The sequence below is a fragment of the Triticum dicoccoides genome, chromosome 4B (assembly GCF_002162155.2).
Source record: "Triticum dicoccoides isolate Atlit2015 ecotype Zavitan chromosome 4B, WEW_v2.0, whole genome shotgun sequence".
Classification (NCBI taxonomy): domain Eukaryota; kingdom Viridiplantae; phylum Streptophyta; class Magnoliopsida; order Poales; family Poaceae; genus Triticum; species Triticum dicoccoides.
This window is the reverse complement of record NC_041387.1, coordinates 626,063,571-626,070,121: the sequence shown is the minus strand read 5'-3', so window position 1 is coordinate 626,070,121 and position 6,551 is coordinate 626,063,571.

Below are 6,551 nucleotides of genomic sequence, written 5' to 3'. Positions count from 1 at the left end.
GATTTTAAAAACTTAGGCGAGCACTGGGCTGCAGCTAAGCCCCCGAGTGGGAGGTTTGCTCTCCACTCTGTAGGATTTTCGTGGCACGGTGTTGGAGGAGAAGGTAGCAGTCAACCTGCGCTTCGTCTTCCTTGCGGAACGCACGTTGTGTTTGTGACGTAGCTCAGAAGGAGGAAGCAGGGGTCGACCTGCGCCTCGTCCTCCTTGCGAAGCATACGATGTCTTTTATTCTTAGGCGAACACTAGGTTGCAGCTAAGCCTCCGAGTGGAAGACTGGCTTATCACTCAGTAGGATTTTCAAAAACTTAGGCGAGCACTGGGCTGCAACTAAGCCTCCGAGTGGAAGGCTGGCTTACCACTTGGTAGGATTTTCGAAAACTTAGGCGAGCACTGGGCTGCAGCTAAGCCCCCGAGTGGTAGGCTGGCTTACCACTCGGTAGGATTTTGTTTAACTTAGGCGAGTACTTGGACTGCAGCTAAGCCTCCGAGTGGAAGGCTAGCTTACCACTCGGTAGGATTTTGTTTAACTTAGGCGAAACGGATTCGCAGCTAAGCCTCCGAGTGGAAGGCTGGCTTACCACTCGATAGGATTTTTTACAAGCTCAGGCGAAACGGGTTCGCAGCTAAGCCACCCACTGGGGGACAGATTTATGAGAACAAAAGCAATAACAATCACTGAGAAAATTATGAAACTCTTGTCTTTGATGAATATACTACAGGAGTACTTTTATTACAACTCATCCGAGTGAAAAACTTAAGGATAAAAGGGGCGGAGCAGCTCCGCGTTCCATGCTCGGGGCTCGTCAATCTGGTGCTCGACATTGTAAAGGCGGTATGCTCCATTGTGGAGAACCTTGGTGACGATGAAGGGACCTTCCCAAGTAGGCGCAAGCTTGTGTGGTTTCTGCTGATCCACTTGGAGAACTAAATCTCCCTCCTGGAAAGCTCGACTCTTCACGTTTCTGGCATGGAAGCGACGCAAGTCCTATTGGTAAATGGTCGATCGGATCAAGGCCATCTCTCTTTCTTCTTCTAGAAGGTCGACCGCGTCCTGTCGGGCTTGCTTTGCTTCAGCTTCGGTGTAGAGTTCAACTCGGGGTGCGTTGTGAAGCAGGTCACTCGGCAAGACTGCTTCAGCTCCGTAGACCAAGAAGAACGGAGTCCTCCCAGTCGACCGGTATGGCGTGGTCCTTAATCCCCAAAGCACCGACGGAAGTTCGTCGACCCATGCACCAGCTGCGTGCTTGAGGTCGCGCATCAGTCGGGGTTTCAACCCTTTGAGAATTAATCCATTTGCTCATTCTGCTTGTCCATTCGACTGGGGGTGAGCGACTGAAGCATAGTTGACTCGTGTACCCTGAGATGTGCAAAAGGCTCTGAATTCCTCGGAGTCGAAGTTTGACCCATTGTCTGTGATGATGCTGTGTGGAACTCCATATTTGAATATCAATTCCCTGATGAAGCTGATGGCAGTGCCAGCATCTAGATTCTTGATGGGTTTAGCCTCAATCCACTTGGTGAACTTGTCGACTGCTACCAATACATGGGTGTAGTCGCTTCTTCGTGTTCTCAGTGGTCCAACCATATCCAACCCCCATACAGCGAAAGGCCAGACGAGTGGAATGGTCTTCAAGGCTGAGGCAGGTTTGTGCGACATATTGGAGTAGAATTGACATCCTTCACACTTGTCGACTATCTCTTTCGCCATCTCATTTGCTCTGGGCCAGTAAAAACCCGCTCGGTATGCTTTAGCCACGATGGTCCGAGAGGACGCATGATGGCCACAGGTCCCCGAGTGGATGTCGTTGAGAATCATTCGACCTTCTTCCGGTGTTATGCATTTCTCGCTGACTCCAGTCGCACTTTCTCTGTACAACTGTCCGCTCATGACGGTAAAGGCTTTGGATGGGCGGACGATCTCTCGAGCCTCTTCTTCATTCTCGGGGAGCTCTTTCCTCAGAATATAGGCGATATAGGGCATTGTCCAGTCGGGAGTGATGACCAGAACTTTCATGATGAAGTCGACAACAGCTGGGACCTCGACTGCAGTCGGATCTGTGGCGCTTTTTGGCTGTGGGGCTTCCTCGGTGAAAGGATCTTCTTGAACCGACGACGTGTGAACATGCTCCAAAAACACGCCACTCGGAATGGCTTCTCTCTTGGAACCAATCTTCGCCAAATCATCGGCTGCTGGATTTTTCAGTCGGGGGACGTGATGGAGCTCTAATCCCTCAAATTTCTTCTCCAACTTTCTGACTGCATTGCAGTAACCAGTCATGGCTGGGCTTCTGACGTCCCACTCCTTCATCACTTGGTTGACCACCAAGTCAGAGTCACCGTAGACCATGAGGCGACGGACGCCGAGTGAAATGGCCATACGCAACCCGTACAAGAGTGCTTCGTATTCTGCTTCATTGTTGGAGGAATCAAAGTGAATTTGGAGTACATATCTGAGCTTGTCTCCTCGGTGGGAAACCAAGACTACCCCGGCACCGGACCCATTCAGCATTTTGGAGCCATCGAAGAACATAGTCCAGTGCTCCGAGTGAACTTGAGTCGGCAACTACTGTTCAGTCCACTCGGCGAGGAAATCTGCTATTGCTTGGGACTTGATAGCTTTCTTTGCCTCAAATCTGATATCTAGGGGAGGAAGTTCAATCGCCCATTTTGCCACTCGATCGGTTGCATCTCTGTTGTGCAGAATCTCTGATAAGGGGGCGTCGGTGACGACTGTGATGATATGGTCAGAGAAGTAGTGAGCAACTTTCTTCGTTGTCATATAAATCCCATATACAAGCTTCTGATAATGAGGGTATCATTGCTTGGATGGGGTCAGGACTTCGGAAATGTAATATACTGGGCGCTAAACTTTGAAGGCTTTCCCTTCTTCTTCCTGCTCGACCGTAAGTACAGTACTGACGACTTGTCCTGTGGCTGCAACGTAAAGCAGCAAAGGCTCTTTGCTGATCGGGCAGCAAGCACCGGCTGGGTGGAAAGCAGGGTTTTGAACTCTGCAAACGCTGCATCAGCTTCAGGAGTCCACTCGAACTTGTCTGACTTCTTCATCAGTCGGTAAAGAGGCAATGCCTTCTCACCGAGACGAGTGATGAATCGACTTAAAGTGGCTAAGCAACCAGTAAGCTTTTGAACATCGTGCACACACACAGGTCATTTCATTCGGAGTATTGTGCCTACTTTCTCTGGGTTTGCATCGATTCCTCGTTCGGAAACGAGAAAACCGAGTAACTTTCCACCAGGAACTCCGAATGTGCACTTGGATGGGTTAAGCTTGATATCGTACCTCCTGAGGTTGGCAAATGTTTCAGCGAGGTCCGTCAGCAGGTCGGAACCTTTCCGTGACTTGACCACAATGTCATCCATGTACGCTTCCACATTCCGACTAATTTGAGTGAGCAAACACTTCTGAATCATCCTCATGAACGTGGCTCCGGCATTCTTGAGGCCGAATGGCATGGTGACATAACAGAAGCACCCGAATGGGGTGATGAAAGCTGTTTTGATCTCATCGGGTCCAAACAGACGGATCTGATGGTACCCGGAATAAGCGTCCAAGAAAGACAGTCGCTCACATTCCGTAGTTGAGTCGACTATTTGGTCAATGCGGGGAAGAGGAAAATGATCTTTCGGGCAGGCCCGATTGATATGCTTAAAATCGATGCACATGCGAAGCGAATTGTCCTTTTTGGGGACCATGACGACATTGGCGAGCCACTCGTAGTGGTAAATCTCTCGGATAAACTCTGCTGCTAGGAGCCGAGCCACTTCCTCGCCAATAGCCTTCCTTTTCTGGACGGCGGACCGTCGCAGATGTTCCTTCACAGGTTTTTCCTTTGCGACTAGTAAACGATGCTCAGCCAGTCCCGTGGATACACCCGGCATGTCAGAAGGTTTCCATCCAAAGATGTCCCAGTTCTCACGGAGGAACTGGATGAGCGCTTCTTCCTATTTGGGGTCGAGTGTTGTGGAGATATGAGTCGGAGCAGCGTTAGGGTCGGTCAGGTGGATGTGAATGGGTTTTGTCTCACCGGACGACTGGAACGCTGATTCCGTAGCAGGCTTTTTGGCTCGCAACAAATCACTCGGGTCTGCATTCCTCTGGTGTTCCTGCCACTCTTCTGCCACCATCTGAGCATCGATGATCTTTGAGCCTTTCTAGAAGCACTCTTCTGCTTCTTGCGGTTACCAGTAACAGTGATCACGCCTTTAGGGCCGGGCATCTTTAGTTTGAGGTACACGTAACATGGTCGAGCCATAAAACGTGCATAAGCTGGCCTGCCCAAAATTGCATGATAGGCACTCTGGAAATCCACAACCTCAAATGTCAGCTTCTCTTTGCGGAAATTCTTTGAATCACCAAAAACCACGTCAAGAGCAATCTGGCCGAGTGATGTGGCCTTCTTGCCAGGGATGACTCCATAGAAACTCATGTTGCTTGTGCTCAGTCTGGACATCGGAATGCCCATCCCTTTCAGCGTCTCAGCATATAGTATATTCAAACTGCTGCCGCCATCCATCAACACTTTGGTCAGTCGAGTGCCCTCGACGACTGGGTCGACCACCAACACTTGCCTCCCAGGGGTGGCTATGTGCGTGCGGTGATCAGATTGGTCGAACATAATGGCAGTCTGAGACCACTTCAAGTAATTGGGTTTTGACGGAGCAGCCATATTCACCTCTCAGTTTATAACTTTAAGTCGGTTTTTCTCTCAACATCGGCAAAAATCATCAAGGTGGAATTGACCTGCGGATATTCCTCGTCACTACCCTCCTTGTCCTCAACCTTGTCCGACTCTTTTTCTTTGTCCTTGGGATGCTTCCCTTGGAACTGCTGTATGAGGAGTCCACACTGTCGAGTGGTATGCTTCGGGTAAATGAAATTACCCTCTTCGTCTTTCTTGGTGTGGATGTGACATGGTAAATCCATCACGTCATTTCCTTCTTTATCTTTTACTTTCTTGGGGTTCCAAGGCCCCTTGGGTTTCTCTTTGAACTTTCCTTGATTCAGGGCCAATGCTTCTCCAGGAGCGGCTGGCTCGGCTTTACGCTTTTGCTTCCGACTGGAATTTCCGCCTCCGGTGTCCTGGGCGACTGACTTGTGCTTGCCGCTTCGGAGCCGATCCTCTTCCTCACCATTGGCATATTTGGTGGCTATTTCCATCATCCGACTCAGAGACATGTCTCTGATTCGACCGAATTTTAGGCTTAGCTCTCTGTACTTTACGCCCTCCTTGAAGGCGCAAACTGCCTGGTGATCAGATACATTCTCTACCGTGTGATGCAGTGTGATCCATCTCTGGATGTAATCCCTCAGAGTCTCATTCGACTTCTGTACACAAGATTGCAGCTCTGTAAGTCCTGCTGGTCGTTTGCATGTTCCCTTGAACGTCCTGGCAAACACTCGGGAGAGGTCCTCCCACGTGTAAATGCTGCTGGGTGTCAACTAATTCAGCCATGCCCTGGCTGACCCTTCCAACATGAGAGGCAGATGCTTCATGACCACCTCGTCATTTCCGCCGCCGATCTGAAGAGCCACTCGGTAGTCCTCAAGCCAAGTATTAGGCTTGGACTCACCGTTGAACTTGCAGACTCCAGTCGCCAACCTAAAGTTGGGAGGAATCACCGCGGCTCTGATGGCTCTACTGAAACACTCTGGTCCGGAGACATGCACTCGGCTACTGGTGGGTACATCTCTATCATTACCCTCTGTGTGGGCTCTGTTCCGGTCGACCAAACCTTGAACGATGATGGATCTCGCATCAAAGCCTAGTTCCCTGGGGTCGACTGGAATCCTTTGCCCGCCACTGCACTGGCGTCTGTCATCCTGCTGTCGAGGCACATATGACCCACCCCTTGGGGGAGGAGTGGGGACTCGACATCGATCGTTGCGATCGAATCGGTGATCATACTGCTCATAGTTCCTGTACTGATCGTGTCGGTCGCCATGCCCTTCACGCCTCGGGGGCGATCTGGGGCTATGAGCCGATTGGACCGTATTCGCCGCCACGAATCTGCTATGAATCTTGTTCCGTGACTGCGACATAGCCGAATTCTGATCTCCTGCTGCTCGGAGCAAATCCCTGATCTGCATCAAGCCTCTGCCAGCCTCTGACTGGGAAGGCTGAATCGACTCTGCTATACGGGTTGCAGCTACCAAATTCTGAATCGGAGTGTGATATACCTGAGTCGGAGGTTTAAAGAGTTGGCGTCGACTGGAATCTGGAATCCGTTCCCGCACGCGCTCGTCGAGTGCCCGCTGAAGGTTCTCTAGTCGAGTGCGCTCAGCCAGGTTGGCCAAGAGCGCGTCCTCTAAGGCGCGAGCCTCAGGGGTTTCTCCAACAATCGGAGTGTGAAGCGCATCCATGTTCCGGCGGCGAAGTTCTTCCCTCTGCTGCGAGTTGAGGGGTTCGGGGCGGTATTCCTCATGGTCGTGCGATGGATCGCCTCCGCCGTTGCCTCCCTCAGCGCCAGAAAAGCCGGGGAACATGCAGTCCATTGACCATCAGGACCTCCGCCGCCGGATCACTACTGTC